Below are 21,423 nucleotides of genomic sequence, written 5' to 3' on the forward strand. Positions count from 1 at the left end.
TTAGAGAATAATTCATTATAGTACATGGTAAATAGATTCTCTATTTTACTAACAATCTACAGGTTGTTCTAGAAAAGATAGCAAATTAACAAAACTACCTCCCCTAAAACCAAACTCTGAAGATGTCACAGAAATGAGATAAAAGTTAAGGAATCCCAGAACTTTACACCAAAATGATGAGAAGCTTTTCGGGAGAGAAGGTAACATTGGGGCCTGATGTAAGTGGGAGAAGGGTGTTGAGAGTAAACGGCAGCCTAATGCAGAAGATTGAGAGGCATTGACAGAGCTGGCTGAAAGGCTAGCGAAGAGATTTCTAATGGTGTCTATTTTATTTCCACAACATTACCCTAAGATGCTGTTGCCCATTTCTTTGTAAAACAGAGCCAGCCTAGAACCAACAGAATGGGGGAGAATAGCATGAGTTAGCACAGGAGCTCAGCGGAGGTTAGGATGAAAAACTATAATGCAGGCCAGCTAGATGCTCCCTGCACATTCCCATCCCTCATTTCTTTACCCTTTTTCTACCCATCTACCCCTCCTCCAATCCCCCGTGTATTTATAATTACAGCTGAAAGAGACAGTTCCTTAAAAAGATCTGTGCCCAGGGAAGGGTCCCAGGACTGGAGCACTTGAGGGGAAACGGAAAGGGATAGAGGACCACGTGAATAAAAGTGGCCCAGACCAGAGGTTCTCCATCCTGGGATCATTTCCCTTCCCTCACTTGGAGAAGTATAAGCTAGGCCTTCTTAAATTACACAAAAGAAGGGAAATAAATGTAAACAACTATAAATACAGAACAGGTTGAAGTTATGAATAATAATATACCAATACATATGAAAAAGTTGTATAAAGTTGATACATTTAATTTGAAATTAAAATGCAAATGGAAAACTTGAATAATAAATTAACTACCATTAAATAAATTGAAATATTAAACAAAGACCTCCTCAAAGCCCACCAAAAAAATCAAACAAATAAAGCCCCAGGTTCAAATGATTTTATGTGTGTGCCTCCACAATTTCATGTAAGAGGTCATTCTGTCCATCTAAAAATTATTTCAAATAATAAAAAACTAACATTTTTAATACTCCAAATTCAAACAAGAATGCTAAAAAAAATGATAATTTTAGTAGATCAATAAAACCATTTGATAAATTTAACATATATATGCAGAAAAGGCTAAGAACAGTATCTCAGTACAGTATTCAATAAATTACATGAGATATTCAGCACTTTATTATAAAATAGGCTTTGTGTTAGATGATTTTTCTAGATTGTAGGCTACTGTAAGTATTCTGAGCATGCTTAATTAAGCTAGGCTAGGCTAAGCTATGGTGTTGGTAGGTTAGCTGTATTTAATTGACTTTTGACTTATGATATTTTCAACTTATTATACAATGGGTTTATCAGGACATAGTTACATTGTAAGTCAAGGAGAATCTGTACTGGAGGTCTTACCAAAAAAATAAAACTAGAGGCTGGGTGCGGTGGCTCACGCCTGTAATCCTAGCACTCTGGGAGGCTGAGGCAGGCGTATTGCTCGAAGTCAGGAGTACGAAACCAACCTTAGCAAGAGCGGGACCCCGTCTCTACTATAAATAGAAAGAAATTAATTGGCCAACTAATATATATATATATAAAATTAGCCGGGCATGGTGGCACATGCCTGTAGTCCCAGCTACTCGGGAGGCTGAGGCAGTAGGATTGCTTGAGCCCAGGAGTTTGAGGTTGCTGTGAGCTAGGCTGACGGCACGGCACTCACTCTAACCTGGGCAACAAGGCGAGACTCTGTCTCAAAAATAAATAAATAAATTAAATAAAACTAGCAAAAATGGAAATGAGGATTACAAAAGAAGGAAGAGATTATTAGAATGGGGAAAAAAAGTAATATCCAGCTATATGCTGCCTATAAGTGACAATTTTAACTATAAATATGCTGTCAAGATGAAAGTAATTGGATGTACAAACATACATCATATAAATTGTATAAGAAGTATAAGAAGACTAAAGAGCCATATTAATATCTGTTCAAATAGACTCCAAGATAAAGACCATTACCAGAAACAGAGATCACAATTATTAAAAGCTTGATTCATCAGTAATACATAATAATCATAAATGTACATGCAAATACTAAAGCTTCAAAAGTCATGAAACAATAATTCACAAAATTAAGTAGAAAAGTAAACGCAGTCATAATTGGAGATTTTAACAGCCTTCTTTCAACAATTGATTGAATAAGTAGACAAATAAAGCAAAAATGTAGAATTGAATAACAGTATCAGCATATAAATATATAATAAATATCTTGACCTGAAGATATTTATAGAACACTATTCCTAACAAGAGCACAAACATATTCTTTACAAATGCACATGGAACATTGACCAAGATAGAACATATTCTGGGCTCTAAAATAAGAATTAATGAATATAAATACATTTAAAGGAGCTGGGCACAGTGGTAAACTCCTATAGTTCCACCTACTCAGAGGAAGAGAGTTGCTTGAGCCTAGGAGTGAGTCCAGTCTGGACAAAATAGTGAGATCTCATCTTACAAATAAATAAATAAATACATAAATTTAAAAGACTGAAACAGTTTGTTCAGTCTGTCCTGAACAGTTTGTTCTCTAATCACAATGAAAGTAATTTAGAAAGGAATAAGAATAAAATATGAAAAATACAAAAATAATTAGAAATTAAACAGCATACTTTTAATTACATGTCAATGAAGAAATCACATCCAAAGGACACAAGAGCATGTTTGCAAAGGCTCCCACTAACCAAAGATGGAACAATTTAAGCATCAGAAAGAATAAAGACTGCAATTTAGTAAAACACAAGAACATGAAAGAATCGACAACGAATTCATAAGTTAAAAAGGGGAAGGAGATGAAGATCAAGGCAAAATAAAACTCATTAGATACCATGGAAAGCTGCTAGGGTACCAAATCTTTAGCCTGCAAGTTAATAATAAAAGGGAAATAATTAAGCACTTATCCTTCCTTTCTTGTATGAGCTGTATTTCAGGGTCACCAAATATCCTCGATGTATGAGAAAAGGTCATTCATCAAACATATCAGCTAATAAATGCAGATGAAATTGCAGAATTAGAAAATTGCTACTTGTAAACCCTTGTCAACCTAAATAACAGAAAGGGGGACTCTCTCAAAGGAAATGATGTTTATCTGGGAATAGACATTGCAATGGGAATACATGTGGATAGTAAACTATATGCATATTCAGGGAGATAAAGGAAGATAAATATTTCTGAAGGAAAAATGAGGAAGATTACATAATTGTTTTGAGATAATTATCCTTGGCTACAAGTATCAATAACAGAGATGACACCGTTCCAAGGTTAGACAGACAGTTGCTGGGCAGATGTCCTTGTAGAAGTATTTTTTTTTTTATAAAGTGGCAATGGCCTTTGTGCAAGGTTATGATTTTTACAGAGTGTTTTGTGATATTTATTGTTATCAGGCATGAGTGCATGAGAAACTTCCCCTCATGGTCTTCCCTTGCTCTATTTATTAGGTTTTCTTAAAACTTATTATTCCATAAAATTTAGGGAGTACAAGTGGTTTTTGTTATGTGGATAAATTGTAGCATGTGAAAGTCAGAGCTTTTTTCAGTGTATTCATCACCGGAATAGCATACATTGTTCTCAATATGTAGATTTTTATCCCTTACCCCTCTTTCACCCTCCCCTCTTCTTAGTTTCCAATGTCCATTACTACTTTTTATGACTGTTATACATCCTTCATTTAGCTCCCACTTTTAAATGAGAACATGTGTTATCTGCTTTTCCATTTCTAAGATACTTCACTTAGGATAATGGTCTCCAGTTCCATCCAAGTTGCTGTGAAAGACATTATTTCATTCCTTTTTATAGCTTAGTAGCACTCCATGGTATATATATTCCACATTTTCTATATCTACTCATCAGTTGATGGGCACTTAGGTTGATTTCATTTCCTTGCAATTGTGAATTGTGCTGTGATAAACATTTGGTTGTAGGTGTCAGTTTTATAAGATGACTTTTTTTCATTTGGGAAATCCCTCACTAGAGGGATTGTTGGATCAAATGGTAGGACTACTTTTAGTTCTTTGAGAAATCTCTATACTACTTTTCATAAGCATTTGTACAAGTTTACATTCCCACCTACAGTGTGTGTTTCCTTTTCAATGCAACAATACCAACATCTATTGTTTTTTGATTTTTTAAATAATGGAGATTCTAACAGGGGTAATGTAGTATTTCACTGTGGTTTTAATTTGCATTTCCTTGATAATTAGTGATGTTAAGCATTTTTTTTCATGTGTTTGTTTTCCATTTGTCTATCTTCTTTTGAGAAGAATCTGTTTATGTATTTTGTTCACTTTTTGATGGGGTTATTTACTCTTTTTTGCTGATTTATTTGAGTTCTTTGTAGATTCTGGATATTAGAGATATTAGACCCTTTTTGGATGCCTAGTTTGTGAATACTTTTCTCATTCTGTAGGTTGTCTATTTACTCTGTTGATTATTTCTTTTGCTGTGGAGAAACTTTTTAGTTTAATGAAGTCCCATTCATTTATTTTTGTTGTTGCTATATTTGCTTTTAGGGTCTTACTCACAATTCTTTGCATAGGCCAATGTCTAGAAGAGTTTTTCCTACATTTTTTTCTATAATTTTTATGGTTTCAGGTCTTATATTTTAGTCTTTAATGCATCTTGAGTTAATTTTTTTATATAGTGAGAGATAAAGATCTAGTTTCATTCTTCTCCATGTGGTTATCCACCATTTGGAAAGGACCCAAATAAGCTCAATTAGAAATAAAAATGGACACATTACAACTGATACCACAGAAATGCAAAATATCATCTTTAACTACTGTGAAAACCTCTACACACACAAACTAGAAAATCTAGAGGAAATGGATACATTGTTTTGATATACATGACCTCCCAAGTTGAATCAGGAAGAAATAGAAATCCAGAACATATTAATAATGAGAAATGAGATTGAAACAGTAATAAAAACTCCCAACAACAACAACTACAAAAAAACAGACAAAACAGAGTCACAGACAAATTTTACCAGACCTATAAAGAATTGGCACCCACTGTACTGAAACTATTCCATAATATCGAGAATGAGGGAATCCCCCCTAACTCATTCTACACAAAAAGCCAGTATCACCCCAATACAAAAGCCAGGAAAGGACACAACAAAGAAAGAAAACTTCAGACCAATATCCCTATGAATCTAGATGCAAAAATCCTTAACAAAACAGCAAACCGAATTCAACAGCACATCACAAAAATACTCCACCATAATCCAGTGGGCTTCACCTGAGGTATGCAAGGATATATGCAAATCAATAAATATGATCCACTAAGTAAATAGAATTAAAAACAAAGACCATATGATCATCTCAATAGATGCAGAAAAAGTATTCAATAAAATCTAGTACCCTCCATGATAAAAACCCTTAACAACAAACTAGAAAAAGAAGGAACATGCCTCAAAATAATAAAAACTATATATGACAAGTCCACAACCAAAATTATGTTGAATGGGGAAAAGTTAAAAGCATTTCTCCTAAGAACAAGAATAACCTAAGGAAGTTCACAGTCACCACTTCTATTCAACATAGTACTGGAAGCCCTAGCCAGAGCAATCAGGCAAAAGAAAGAGATAAAGGGCATCCAAATGGGAAAAGAGGAGGTCAAGCTATCCCTATTTGCCAATGATATGATCTTATACCTAGGGAACCCTAAAAACTCCACCAAAGACTCCTAGAATTGATAAATAAATTCAGTAAAGGTTCAGGTTACAAAATTAATGTATACAAATCAATAGCATATCTATATACTAATAATAGTCAAGCAAAGAAGAAATCAATAACTTGATACTATTTACAGTAGCAACAAAGAAAATAAAGTTTTTAGGGATATACTTAACCAAGAAGGTGAAAGATCTCTACAAGGAGAACTATAAAACACTGATGAAAGAAAATCAGAGATGACATAAACAAGTAGGAAAACATCCCATGCTCAGGTATTGGAATAATCAACATCATTAAAATCTACATGCTGCCCAAAGTGATTTACAGATTCAACACAATTCACATCAATATTCCAAAATCATTTCTCATGGATCTAGAAAAAATAATCCTAAACTTATGTAGAACCAAAAATGACAGCAAATAGCCAAAGCAATCCTAAGCACAAAGAGCAAATCTAGAGGCATCACATTACCTGACTTCAAATAATACTACAAGGCTAGAGCAATCAAAACAGCATGGTATTGGTATAAAGGTAGACACACAGACCAATGGAACAGAATAGAGAACCCAGAAATAAAACCATGTAGCTATGACCAACAGATTTCTGACAAAGCAGACAAAAACATACACTGGTGGTGTTAGGGTTCTTAACACCAGTGACTCCATTTTGATTCAGATAACTTTCACATCCCAATGAACTAATTGATTCAGGCAATAGTAATCAATAGATTATAATACCATTAGATTAATCATTGATGGGAAACTACAAAATGAAGAGGTCAGACCATCAACATTTGAACTTATGGAGCAATCTTAATGATCCTAAAAGTAAAATAGCCTGGCATTCTATGTCTCCTGATGAGATGTAATAGAAAATAGTACATGTGTAGGAAATACAAGGATCATCTATGATCTATTCTGACCAAAATGATTTGAACCTAATTCTAAATTTTCTTATTTAAATTCCAGTTTACAGAAAATACTGCAGATAGAGAAACAAGTTAAGTGGCACCACAAGAAGAAATCTGCCAAATCCAGAAGTCCTCATGCCTCCTGGTCTAGTGAAGAACAAGTCAATGGCATGAAAAACCAAATGAGAAAGGACAATTTTACATTAACAGTAACCTAAAAGACATAACCAAATGCAGTGAGAGTTCCTTGCTTGGATCCTAATTCAAACCAAATACAAAAAGATATTTTTAGAGAGTTGTGGAAATTTGAACATGAACTAGATATTAAATTATAATAAAATGCATATTAGTAATTATTAAGATGTGATAATGACACTTAGGATTATATAAGAAAAAAGTGGTTATATAAAAAAAGTCTTGCCCTTTTTTCAAATGAATATTGACATCTTTAGGAGTCAAAATGACACTATCCTGGGATTTGCTTTGAAATGCCCCAGTAAAAATAATTGGAGGATAGATGAAGCAAGTTTGTCATAATGTTGATAGTTGTTAAATTTGTGGACAATTTTTCATAATAAAAACCTTAAAAGAAAAAATAAAGACCTAATATCATAAAAGTACCAATCTCTGCAAATTGGTTTATAAAGCCAAAGCTATTATGATCAAAATTGCAAATGGATTCTTAATGGTATTTAACAAGATCACTCTAAAATTTACATGGACATTCGAAGGGTCACATAGAGCCAAGACAGTTGTATAAAAGAATATCTGCCTAGCAAATTTAGAAACCTATCATAATGATATAGCAATAAAAACACTTGGTTATTGGCATGAACAAAGATAAATCACACAGAGTCAAGGGACTAGAAGATGTCTCACTTAAATATAGATTCTTAATCTATGGCAGAGCCAACTTTACAGAAGGGGGTGAAAGGATGAACTATTCAGTAAATGGCACTAGGAAAATTGGTACTCTAACCCAAAAGATCAAAAGTCACTTTATGAAAAAGACACCTGCACTCGAATGTTTATAGCAGCACAATTCACAATTGCAAAGCTATGGAAACAACCCAAGTGCCCATCAATTCATGAGTGGATTAATAAAATGTGGTATATGTATACCATGGAGTACTACTCAGCTTTAAGAAACAATGGTGATATAGCACCTCTTGTATATTCCTGGATAGAGCTGGAACCCATTCTACTAAGTGAAGTATTTCAAGAATGGAAAAACCAGCACCACATGTACTCACCAGCAAATTGATATTAACGGATCAACACCTAAGTGGACATATAGGAGTAACATTTATTGGGTGTCAGGAGGGTCGGAGGGGGAAGGAGGGGATGAGTGTATACAACCACAAGGAGTAAGATGTGCAACGTTTGGGGGATGGACATGCTTGAAGCTCTTACTCAAGGGGGGAGGGGGGCATAGGCAATATAAGTAACCTTAACACTTGTACCCCCATAATATGCTAAAATAAAAATAAAAATTAATTAATTAATTTAAAAAAATTGGTAATCTAGTCCTACTCCAAAATTAAATCAAATCTAGGTGGATTAAAAACTTACAGATGGAAGACAAAACTATAGAACTTTTAGGAGACATATGTAATGGTATGATAACAAATAGATCATTATTTATTTATATATGTTGGGAACCTCCAAGTATTTTCAAATTCATGAGCAACCAACAAATTTTTTTTGGCAAAGGGTCATCTCTCTGTCTAGGTTTAAGAAGTGGGTTTCATCCTTGAAGTCATACTGAGAGCACCCAGTTCAGTTCTGGAAGATACCTAGCAGCAAAGTATCCCCCTTGGCAAAAAGGCAGCCCAATGCCCACAGCAGGGCTAATGACACAGGCATGAAAATTGGTTCTTAAATTCTGAAAAGCTCGATAATTATGGTGATTTTTATGTAGAAAAGTGAAGGAGCTCTGATATTTTCTTTCTCCAATATGAAATAATATCTGTAACTTTACACATTCAACTGACCTTTTTAAGAAACACATTGTCATCCACATTATTTTCATGTACTTTGTTTTTTGTTATTTTTTTAATTAAGATCTGCACAGTGATGTGTGTTCAAAGTCTTTCAGAATTCAATTTAAATATCATTTATGTAGCAGTTCTATCCTTCCCTTCCCTCCCAGGATTAATATTATCATAATTGAATCTTTTCTCACCCTTCTGAGACTCACCTGAATCAGCCTGTTTGTGCATAACGATCCCAAGAGAAAGGTTTAGCACTTCTGGACCATTTTCATTTCTCATTTGGAAGTAATAGGATAAGTGCCACAGACAGAAAAGAAGCAGAGAATATTGATAAAATGTGTTGAGAACTATCATTTTAAATACAATGCCAGGGAATTCTTCATTAGGAAATTTTTGAGTAAAGTAAAAAATTATAAAATATTTTGGGAAGGAAGCAAGGGCTTCAACTCTGACATCCCTGGCATGTTCAAGATTCTACAAGATGGTTACACTCCTGGAGAAAAGCAATCAAGGGTAAAGGATATGGAGATTTGCTGAAGGAAATGATGGGGGCTCTGGTTGTTGCATGGGGCATTATGTCAATTAAGAACTTTGAGTTTATTCTACATGAGATGGAAGGCCATTGGAAGTTTTTGTGCAGAGGAGTAATATGTTCTAATTTATGTTTTTACCAGATTATTCCAGCTGCTATGTTGAGAATAGACTATAAGCATCAAGGACCAAATCCAAAAGATCATTTTAGTAGATTCTTTCAATAATCCAGGGAAGAGATTATGGTAGCTTGAATCAATATGGCAGCAGAAGTGGCAAGAAATAGTCAAATTCTGGATATATGTTGAAGGCAGAAGCAATGGGCTTTGTTGACAAAACAGATGTGTGGCATGAGGGAAAGATCAAAGTCAAGGATGAATTCAAAGCTTTAACCTAAAGGCAACTGAGGCTTAGGATCATTATTCTAAGAATCTGCTTTTGTATGTCATGTAGTGATTTCTTCAGTGATTACAGAGGCCAGAAGGATGTGTTCTCTCCCACTTAATCAGACACCTTAATACCCAATGATGTCTCTGCTTCTGCTGCATACTTGCTCTGCTCAGGGATTCTTCTTCAGGTAGCCAGTACACTGTAAACATACAAAGGGCTAAAAGGTTAACAGAGAACACTAGATAGCCTACTTAGTGAAAGTTTTAAAATGGAAGTTAAGACCAATTCTAAAACAGCAAGTTTTATTTCTAGGGTGTCTTCAGGCCCTTGTTTGAAATAAAATATCTGGGCTAACTAATAACTTTCCTCCTAATTAGAGAATTTCTTGTGGTTTGTTAGTGTTGTTGGATTTCACATTTAGTTTTGAATTTGAAGTTGGGCTCCAACTTACTAAGGCTATTATTATATAAAATGAATGTGAAAAATCTAGGATGTTCATGTATATAAACATGTATGTTAAATAGGTAACAAAGCCTCCCCTTCATCTTCTTCACCCTATTCCTAACCTTTAACCCTCAATATTGTAAAGGATAAGTTTGGTGCAGAAAATTTTAACACCTACTTAACAGTTCTCAGTGTTTAGTGCACATAAGAATTATTTAGGTTGGCTTGATAAAGGTGCAGATTTCCAGATCTCACTCCCAGAGTCTAAGATTCAGTAGATTTGTAGCAAATCCCAGACCTCCCAGATGAATTTGCCAGAGTATGATATGAGAAACATACATTTTGGTCATGCAGTACAAGACGGGGAGGAGAAACACTGGCCCAGGGGGACAGTACTAAATAGAAACAATGTAAAAGGCCATAGCAAACTCTGAGAAAAAAATAATCCTAAAACATCCACTTTGGATGCAGCAGCTGAACCTAATATCGATTCTGCTTATATTTGATAGTTGGACTGTTTTTTTGAGACAGAGTCTCACTCTGTTGCCCGGGTTGGAATGGCATGGCATCAGTCTAGCTCACAGCAACCTCAAACTCCTGGTGTCAGGTGATCCTCCTGCCTCAGCCTCCCAAGTAGCTGGGACTACAGACACATGCCACCATGCCCGGCTGATTTTTCCTATTTTTTAGTAGAGACAGGGTCTTGTTCTTGCTCAGGTTGGTCTTAAACTCTTGAAATCAAATGACGCACCCGCCTCAGCCTCCCAGAGTGCCAGGATTACAGGTGTGAGCCACTGCGCCCAGCCTAGACTGTGTTATGTGAGAACTTTGGGGTTGGCCTGACCACTGTCTGAAGGTATGAGAAACCTCACAACTCATTATTACTAATTATGTAATCTTAGTCAAAGTACTTCATCTTTCTGAATTTCCTGGTCTGTAAATTGAGAAAAATAATGCCTAATTCATCATACTGTATAAATTGAGATAATGTTATTAAAGCATTTAGGATTATATATAATACTTGGTAAACACTCAATGTTGATTATCATTATTAGAGGTATACGTAATATAAAAGGCATATAAAGTATGACTCAGGAGCTGGGTACACACACACACATATAGTCATGCAACATTATTTAATTCTATTCTTATCAACAAACAAGCCATGAAACCTCAGGGTCTCTTTTGTAGATGAAAGAACTTTCTTTTCAAAACTCACATTCTTTACCATTGTTTGTTATATTTTATAGAGGAATAATAATAACTTATATTAATTTATAAAGATTAAAAAGTTCTTACAGTTCCATCTGTGATTACAGCCTCCTAAAAATAGGGACAAGGTCTATGTGGTTCTCCTTATGTATATAGTACCTTCATATGTATCATATACAACAAGGAACTTCATGGATGGCCTTAGTAATGTTTTTCTTCTTAAATATTTATAAAAATTGCATTCATTTGGGTTATTAATTGATTAACAAGCTAATTTGAACAATTCACAAGCAAAAGAGATTTGTTTCCAAATTTCTAATTCATGTACTATTAATAATAGGGATAATTTAAAAAGCGAATAAAACCAAGCAAAGGACATAATTAGTGATTTGGTCATGGCCTTTAAATCAGAACCTTACTGCAGCCTTGAAAAATGAGAAAAGTAATGACTCACTTGAGAGTGTTCTTGCTTTTGTACCAAAAGGTCCAAGCGTCACAACCCAACATGTGTTATTTCCAGTGGCTGGAGACCTTCAAAGAATTAGAGATGGATGATGTAGAAAGATTGCAGGGAATGGAATTTAGAAACACACTTCCATGAAGTTAAGAAGTACAAGGCTGGAAACCCTGAAAAGGCTCCAGTTAATGCCTGGATTGGATGTGGCAGGTGTAAGGAACCTGCTATGGGTTCCTACCAGGTTCATCTCCAAGTAGGTTAAGGGATGGCATCAAAAGTACAAATCCCTACAACTATGAGAAGTAACAAACCTGCTACTAGCATACACTTAAATATAAGTGATAGCTATTTTGTTGAGTAACATTGATTTATGTGAGCCTGATCTTCCTTCTTCAATCCTCCCAAACTAAAGAGAATGATTTAGATGACAGAGGTATGCTTCCCTCCTTCAGTACGTCCATCTCCGGTTCTCAGAGGAAGTAAGGCATGTTCCTCAGATCCCTGCCCCATCACCATCAGATCCTCGGTCCACATCCTCCATCACCTCAAAGCTGGCTCCTGAACCCTCCTTTAGAGAACCCCTAAGAAACTGCTGTTTGCTATTTTATCAATAGCGACTTCTGTGATGTCATGATTACTACTGAGGTTTTATTCTGCAGAATCTTACCTGAAGGAACTCAGACACTAACCTTATCCCCCATTCCCCATTCATTAGAAAAGCTCTCAAAGTCCCATCTCCCTTAGTCTGTGTCCAGGCATCATATCAATAAATCACTGTGCTTACTCTTGTGGGATCTCTCTTTTGCCATAACGATCCTGGCATATTAATTGGCTTGAGGGAGACACATACACTTACACACGACCACTGCCACCACCATTGCTTGGGCTACCCAAAGGGGCTGTTAACTTCCAGCAGACTTGCTCTCTGTACCTGCCCCAACTCCATTTTCAGAGAGGTGGATTGCCAAAAACAGAGAAAACTTTCCTGCTCATATGCCACACCTTCCGTTTATTCCAGAGATAGTACCAGATATTTGTGAATTCCTAAAACTCTGGAGAATCCCTGCATACCTGAGTTAGAGATTTCACACCAGCTTTCCCTCCCTGTCCCAATGTCCCATTAAGTCTAGAAAGTTTTTCTTGGATTTACATCCCACTCACCAACACTTTTGGCTTAGCACCTGATGAAGGCCACCAAATGAAAGGACATTGCTAATTAAAGTCTCTTATTCTTGCCATTTGCACTTCTGTCAGAGAAAATTTTAAAAGGATCATATTTGCTAAAAATAAATACAAATTATGTTTTTGTCTATTGTTCCTTTGTTCCCAATAGTTTCTGAAAGAAGAGACATTGTTCTATTAGAACCTACTTCACTTCACTGTTAGCACCTACTGGTGTACTTTCTCATGCACTTCAATATCTAGAGAGCAATAGACCCAAGCAGTCTTTCATCACAAGGCAATCTTGTTTGGAAGATTGGACAAGTTAGTTGAGCTTCCGTTTCTATATCTGCAAAAAGGGAATAGATTCTTACCACACAGGGTATTGTGGGGATTATAAAGTGAATGTGAAATCACTTAGTACCTTAAAAGTATCATAAATATGTAAATTTGTGTAATGAAATTTTATTTATTTAGTTAGTTATCTATTTATTTTGAGACAGAGTCTCACTTTGTTGGCCAGGCTAGAGTGAGTGCCATGGCGTCAGCCTAGCTCACAGCAACCTCAATCTTCTGGGCTCAAGTGATCCTACTGCCTCAGCCTCCCGAGTAGCTGGGACTACAGGCATGCGCCACCATGCCCGGCTAATTTTTTTTTTTTTTTTGTATATATATTTTTAGTTCGCCAATTAATTTCTTTCCATTTTTAGTAGAGACAGAGTCTCGCTCAGGCTGGTTTCAAACTCCTGACCTTGAGCAATCCGCCTGCCTTGTCCTCCCGGAGTGCTAGGATGACAGGTATGAGCCACCACGCCTGGCCCTGTAATGAAATTTTAATTGGATTAGCAATTTAAAGTCTCCTAGTTGGGTGTCCTGGTTTCCTTAGTTAGGTCTCATTGATTACAAGTAATATAAGCCATAAGCTTAAGAGAAATGGAAAAATGTTTTTTAAGAGTACCACAGCATCTTTGTGTCTTAAAAAACAAAAACAAAAGAAAAAAAAAAAACTAGAGCAGGAAAACAGCAGAGCCATGGAAGACAGACAGCCTTCAGAGGGCCTCACTCTTGCCCTTTTCTGTCTGTGCTCTTCCAGGACCCACATGGTCCCTTTTAGAACATGCTGTGAGCACATGAGGCCCCAGAGTTCTCTGCTTCCAGTGCACATGAATTTGTTTCCAAGGAGTGCACTAGCCTCTTCCCTGGGTCTGTCTTCCCAAGAGTAGAGTGTTTCACAGGTGTGCCCCTCTGGTCCCAAAACATGGTCAAGTGGTAGCTATATGTGGAGATTGTGGATGGTACTTGGATGGAACCCTGAGGTATCCATGTACCTGCAATGTGTGGCCCTTAGTGGTACTTGATGGAAAAAGGAAAAGCCACATACGGTATCTCCTCTCAAAAGTCACTTTCCATTGTAGAATTCTGAGGTGTCACAGAAGTTAACATTTTCAAAAATCACCCCCAGGTTGTTATAAAGTATATTTGTCAAGATAAGAAGATTAAAATATCTTATTTAACAATTTGCTTTCTTAATTTATGCCTTTCCCATATTTAAACACACACTACAAGGGCCACCATTTGTACTCTTGCTCCTGGTTTCATTAATATTAGGCATAAGCCAGCTTTTCTTTTGCAAAGGCAATCTGTATTCCCAGCTCCAAGGTAAAAAGAAATAGGCTCAGTCACAAGCAGAAAATAAACTCTAGTCTCTCAAACTTGATGCTAAATTCCTAGGAGTCAGATTGGTTCAGTTCAGGTTGAGGAGGGGAGGAAGGTTCCAATCCTTGAACCAATCAATTGAGTACTTTGGAAGTGGGTCTTTTCACAGAAATAAGACTATTCAGAGAGGGACATATCCCTGCAGTAGAATGGGCAATTCACAGAGAAATTCAGTGGGTAGATTCTGTACTGAATATCCAACTGCAGGCAAAATAAATGCAATTTTTATTTCTCTTATTTCAAGAGGAAAAATTGGTAGAAATATGGAAAGTCAATATATTCCAATTGGAAGAAAAATTATACCATGCTTTCTTAGTCTTTTTTACAGTTGGCCTTAAAAGAAACAATTAATACAAATTATAGTGAAGAAGAAATTTCTGTTAAAGAGAAGTTAAGGTTTTTAACATGTTACTCAATCCTCATCTTCATATATTTTCAAAAGTAATCAATGCGTTAATACAGGTCTACTACTTTTTTTCCTTATTAGAAAATCAGGCTGAAGTGTTTTAAAAACATTCCATTGACTTGTTCTTCCAAATCTCCTTTGTTAAAAAGGAAAAAAAGAAGTAACAAACCTAATAAGGTATACAATGTTTCATTAAAAAACACTTGCCAAGCCTTCTAGCTATAGCAGAATGAATACAGTTCATAATTGAGAACTCTAAATGTCCTATTTGAAAAAATACAAAGGACTGGAAACTAGTATTTGCTTTGGATACAAGAAAAACATGTAGAGTGACATTGTTGCAATAACATAATCTCCATGTGACAATATCAAATATGAAAGGAATGAGAAAGTATATTTTCAACCTTTTCTGAAAGAAAAGAAAATCTCATCAAACGAATAAAGGCATACATTGTCATTATTTCCATGTATGTTTCTTCACCTCAAATAACCCTAATGTTACCGTTTATACTTAAACTGAAAGGCCCATCCATTATACCCAAGTCTGAAGCTTAACCTCCTCTACACTTTATGCAGACAAAACTTCTGCTGATCTCATTTGGCTCCCTAGACAATATACAACCGTCCAGGAGTCATCAGCAATTCTAAACAAAGGCATTATTTGCTCAGGAGCAACAGTGGGTCCATAATTATCTATCTAGGAGAGGCTTATGAGGCATAATCTAGTTACAATGGGACATAGAAATGTGGTCTTAAAATGTTTTTGCTTGGATATACAATTAAAGAATACTTAAATACTATGAAGTTGGTAAGGATGTAAATTAGTACAACCTCTATGGAAAATAGTATGGAGATTTCTCAAAATACTAGAAGTAGATCTACCATTCAATACAGCAAACCCACTACTGAGTATCTACCCAAAGGAAAAGAACTCATTATATCAAAAAGATATCTGTACTTGTATGTTTATTGCAGCACAATTTACTAGCAAAGACATGGAATAAACCTAAGTGTTCATCAGTCAATGAATGGACAAAGAAAATGTGGTATATATACATATACCAAGGAATACTACTCAGCCCTAAAAAAGAATGAAATAATGTCTCTTGCAGTAACTTGGATGGAACTGGAGGCCATTATTCTAAGTGAAGTAACACAGAAATGGAAAATCAAATGCCACGTGTTCTCATGTATAAATGGAAACTAAGCTATGGGTTGTATGGAGTGAAATAATAGTCACCACAGACTCCATGATGGGAGATTGTGGGGTGAGGGATGAAAAATTACCTTATGGGTACAATTTACACTAGTCATGTAATGAAACACTAAAAGTCTAGACTTTACCACTACACAATATATCCATGTAAATGCACTTATACTCCCTAAATCTATTGAAATAATTAATACTATGAAGTCCCTCAAACATTTTAAAATCTAAATATCAAAATTTTTTCTTCATAAGTATAAATAGTAGTAGCAAAAGATGCAATTCCAACATTATGTATATTTTGACATTAAAAAAAAGGTTATACTACTCCTTTAAATGTATCAAAAAGAATGTAAATCCTAGAGTGATTTGAAACCATCATTATTTATTTTTAAAAAATGTGAGAAGGTTTTTTTCTTTGACAGCTCCTTTTGCTCCTTGAATTCATATTTCCTTTTCACTTCCCTCATAGAAGTATATGTTAATGTAATATATTTTGCACTTTTAGCCTCATACTGATCACCTCCATCATATTTCTTTGCAACAAAACTATGTATATAAATTGAAATTATGTAAATTACCACAATGATTTAAGTGTTTCATTAAAAGTCATCTAGTCATCATGAGTATTAGCCATCAATTATTGCAAACATCATAAAGTATTGCCCATTTGCAGTATGGTGAGGTCAGAGATGAAAGCAACATAGTAGATCTTTTGAAGTCAAGGTGGAAGAAGGACAATTGTGAAAGGAAAGGCAGCAAAAGAAAATTACAATGACCTTGACCATGGGGAAATTCTCATGTAGATCAATTTTTTAAAAGAATAAACATGAAAGTTTAATATTAACACCCTTAAAGTTATGTGTCCAAGTACTCCCTTGGGAAATCTTCTTGTAGACCAGGAATGTGCCTACTTTGGTTTGAAGCTCTTTAGGCTAGATGAATTTACTGAAGGCTACATTTGTACAATAAGAACATTCCTTTTACTTAGATTGTTTGTTCCAATAAAAAAAAAAAACTAAAACTTTCTAAAGATGTTTTTATTCAACACTGATGGAAATCTATTTCAAAACATTATTATTTTTATTTGGACTTGCTTGAGAGGGAATTAGTAGAAGTTAATGATGAACAAAAACTGTCTTCCTGTCACATCTACTCCTCATAGCCACCTCTAGTCATTAGTTTGGACTACAGAGGCAGGTGGTTCTTTCAACCCTCTGGAGGTCCTAAATTACTCAATGACTAGTCAACTTAGATCGCTGGCCACTAAGGGAGAGAGCTTCTCTAAGGAAAGCTGCATTCTCTTTCATCTGTGTTTGCAAATAGACTCAGCCCATATATGTCTCAAAAATTTTACAGAAAGAAGGAAAGAAGCAGCCAATACATTCCAACATCTTGAATTTTTTTAACCTTTTCTTATAAAGCTATGGCTTCCATGAACATTTGCTCTGTTTTCTAAGTTATTGCAAATGACAGCTTTCCAAATATTTTTCTGCTGTATAATAATGGTGGACAGCTTTCCAGATGGTAATAACTATGTTCTTGTACCCACTACCTGACCACTCAGTCAATGCCTCTTTTAGGTTGCCAAAACCTGTATTTTTTAAGATACAGATTCACTTGCTATAATAGAACCCCAAAATAACAGTGGTTTAAACAAAATAGTTTCTTCTCACATAACACTCTAGGTTTAAGAAGACCTGTGCTGATATAGTAGCTCCATGATATTGGGGACCCAGGCTACTGTTGTCTTATCGCTCTACTGTCCTAAGCAGTTGCCCTCATCAAAGAAGGTTCAGCATCACATCTGCATCCCAGGCAGTAGGAAGAAGAAAAGATATATAGGTAAGGATGTATCTCTTCCTTTTAAGGATATGACCAGAGGTTGCATACAATGCTTATACTCATATCCATTCCCAAATGCTTAATCATATAGCCACACCATCCTGCAAGGAAGGCTGAGAAATGTCATTTGGTGGGTGGCCATGTGTCCCAGCTAAAAATTCAACCACATGGAAATGGAAAGAGATTGGAAATACTGGAGGACAAGTAGCAGGCTCTATTTGCTACAAGGTCTGTCAGAAAAGTTATATACATTGCCTCTACAGTGCCAAAGAAGGCATTTGAACTACTTCTCTGTGTTAACTGCAATCACAATAGCTGTCACCTCTTCAGGTCATGTGATATTATCTGTTCAATGATTGTTTTCTGTTTAGACTGGCTAAGAATTACCCTTCAAATAATGATTCAAACTGTGTGGGATGGCTACATATTATATCCAAAGAACCGCCGAAAGCAGATAGATCAATCTTTTTTCAGAAGAACCAGGCCTGCTCAAAAGAACACTGAAGAAAATACTCATTTTTCTCAAGCTTTTCTTTGAATTGGACTATCACATCCAGAAGGCAGTTTTCCTCTTTCACTTCCTTCCTTTCTTTCTTTCTCTCCTTCTTCTTCCCCTTAGGTTCATATCTAACGAATGCTATGAAGCACCTTCTTTGTGCCAGGAACTTTCATATACTATCCTACTTAAGCTATATAAGAACAATGTGAGTTATATATTGCTATTCCCGATATATAAACAAGAAAATTGAGACTTAGAGTTTACTATCTCAAGATCACATCAGTAAGTTATACAAGCACCATTTGATTCTAATTATATCTCCCCACTATACTAGGATAGTGGCTTATTAGCAACTTCCAGGAGGCCCTACATCTCTGTTGCAGCCAGAGGTCAGACAGACAGGTGATATGCCTGACCAAGTAGCTTTTTGCAAGAGTGTCAAGCATTGCAATCCAATACGTAAGAGAAACTAATAAGTGTAGCTGGTTTAAAGAGCAATTATAGACCACATGGCAGGTACTGCCGGCTGTCACCTGATATGGGTGCATTCCTTCTTCCTTAGTAATCAAGCCTCCAATTTATCTGAACACAAAGCTAGCCAACTTCCCTTGCACCTAGGTATGGCCAGCATAAGCAGAATTTTTTTATACACAATATGATGGAGAATATTCTTAAAGGGAAAAAGCATGATCTTCTTTTACTATCTATGAAGATTGGAATATAAACATGATTTTGGAACCTGTTATGGGTTAAATTGTTACAACCTCCCTCCCACAAAAAAAAAAAAAAAGAAAAAAGGAAGAAAGAAATAAAAAAGATGTTGAAGTCCTAACCCCCAGTACTTGTGAATGTGAATTTATTTGAAAATAAGGTTTTTATAGATTTAATTGAGTTAAGGTGAGGTCATTAGGGTGGGACTTAATCCAATATGACTGGAAATATAAGAGGAAAATTTAAACACACATACAGGGAGAATGGCATGTGAAGGCACAGAGACAGGCATGGAGGGAAGACGATGTAGAGACACACAAAGAGAAAATAGTCATGTGATGACAGGGGCAGAGGTCAGAGTGTTGGATGGATCTACCAGGCAAGGAACATCAAGGAGTGCCAGCAAAGAGCAGAAGCTAGAAGGGGCAAGGAAATATTCTCTCCTCCATCCTTCAGAGAGAGCATCGCCATGCCAATATCTTGATTTTGAACTTTTTAGCCTCCAGAACTATGAGACAATAAACCTCTGTTATTCTGAACCACCCACTTTGTGGTGCTTCATGACAGAAGCCCTAGGAAATTAATCCAGAGCTCAAGCAGCCATGGGCTTGCTAAGAGTTGGCATGCCATGGATGTCAGAACACGAGATAGAAGGAGCCAGGGGCCTTGATGACTTCATGGAATAGAGATCTGGACTACCTGTCTGAGGAGTTTTACATGACAGAGAAACATGTATGAATCTTAAAGCAATTGCTACTAGAGGTGTCTATAACACACAGATGAACCTAATTCTGATGCAAGCCATATATTAATATCTCTCTTACTAGGTACCAAAAAGGCGGTGGCACTTAATTCTAGCCTGCATTTAATATTCTGATTCTCCAGAATTTTCTCAGTAGAGATAGTTGGAAATTTGGTAAAGCTAATTATATGTTATAGCCTTGCCAAAGAAGACAGTAAAATTAAGGTAGTTCTTTAGGATTGCTTGGAACTGGAGGCAACTGCCTCCAAGGTTGAAATTATTGGTTATGAGGATTTAAAACATCATAATGTGCTGCCTAGCTGGGGTTAGAGACCATGAGTGAGAGGTGGTAATGACCCAGAAGATAGCAGTTTCCTCTGTTTAGAAACCTTTGATGTAGGCCGGTGCGGTGGCTCAGGCCTGTAACCCTAGCACTCTGGGAGGCCAAGGTGGGCGGATTGCTCGAGGTCAGGAGTTTGAAACCAGCCTGAGTGAGTCCCCATGTCTACTATAAATAGAAAGAAAGTAATTGGCCAACTAATATATACAGAAAAAATTAGCCGGGCATGGTGGCACATGCGTGTAGTCCCAGCTACTCGGGAGGCTGAGGCAGGAGGATTGCTTGAGCCCAGGAGTTTGAGGTTACTATGAGCTAGGCTGATGCCACGGCACTCACTCTAGCCTGGGCAACAAAGTGAGACTCTGTCTCAAAAAATAAAATAAAATAAAATAAAATAAAACAAAACCTTTGATGTACAGTTTGAGTTGAAGTTGTCAGTGTGCCCTTCAGTCAGTTAGTGTGCATTGTACACATTAGGTGTGAATTTATCAAGCTGTACAAAAGCAAATTACGGAACCAAAATGTATGTAATTAAATATTAAATAAATAAATAAAATTTAAAAATAAAAATCTTTGATCATACTGCAAGAGCATGGGGCAGGCTACAAATTTCATTTCAAGTCAGCTCTGAACCTGCTGAGTAGACACTATGGGCAAAGCTCACCCTCCTGAGTAAGAAAAATTTATGAACAAGAAGTTGCCATTAAATTTAAGTGGCAGACATGTCCACGAAATATTATGGCATTTTGATCCCTTTATGAATCTTGTGATAGATGAATGTGTAGGGATCACAACTAGTGGGCAATGGGATAATATTGGAATGTTAGTAATACAAGGAAATATTATCATCATATTAGAAGCCTTGGAAAAAGCATAAATAATGGCTGTGTTCAGCAGATAAATCAATTACTCCCACATGTCCCCTCTCCAAATGGCCTGTTTTTCTATGATGTAAAAATCCAGTCATGTACATTCTTCATATTGAACAGTTTTATTAAATTAAAAAAAAACCACAAAACTCTAATGACTCCCAAGATCAGTTCCCAAATCCTTGGATCTATGTATAAAGTTCTTCATCATTTG

The 21,423-nt window shown here is 36.0% G+C and overlaps 1 pseudogene; it reads left to right on the forward strand.

Moving 5' to 3' along the window:
• The first annotated feature begins 20,989 nt into the window (after window positions 1-20,989).
• LOC109730911 (small nuclear ribonucleoprotein G pseudogene) lies at window positions 20,990-21,217 on the forward strand (annotated as a pseudogene).
• The last annotated feature ends 206 nt before the right edge of the window (window positions 21,218-21,423 follow it).

The sequence above is a fragment of the Microcebus murinus genome, chromosome 10 (genome assembly GCF_040939455.1).
Source record: "Microcebus murinus isolate Inina chromosome 10, M.murinus_Inina_mat1.0, whole genome shotgun sequence".
NCBI lineage: Eukaryota > Metazoa > Chordata > Mammalia > Primates > Cheirogaleidae > Microcebus > Microcebus murinus.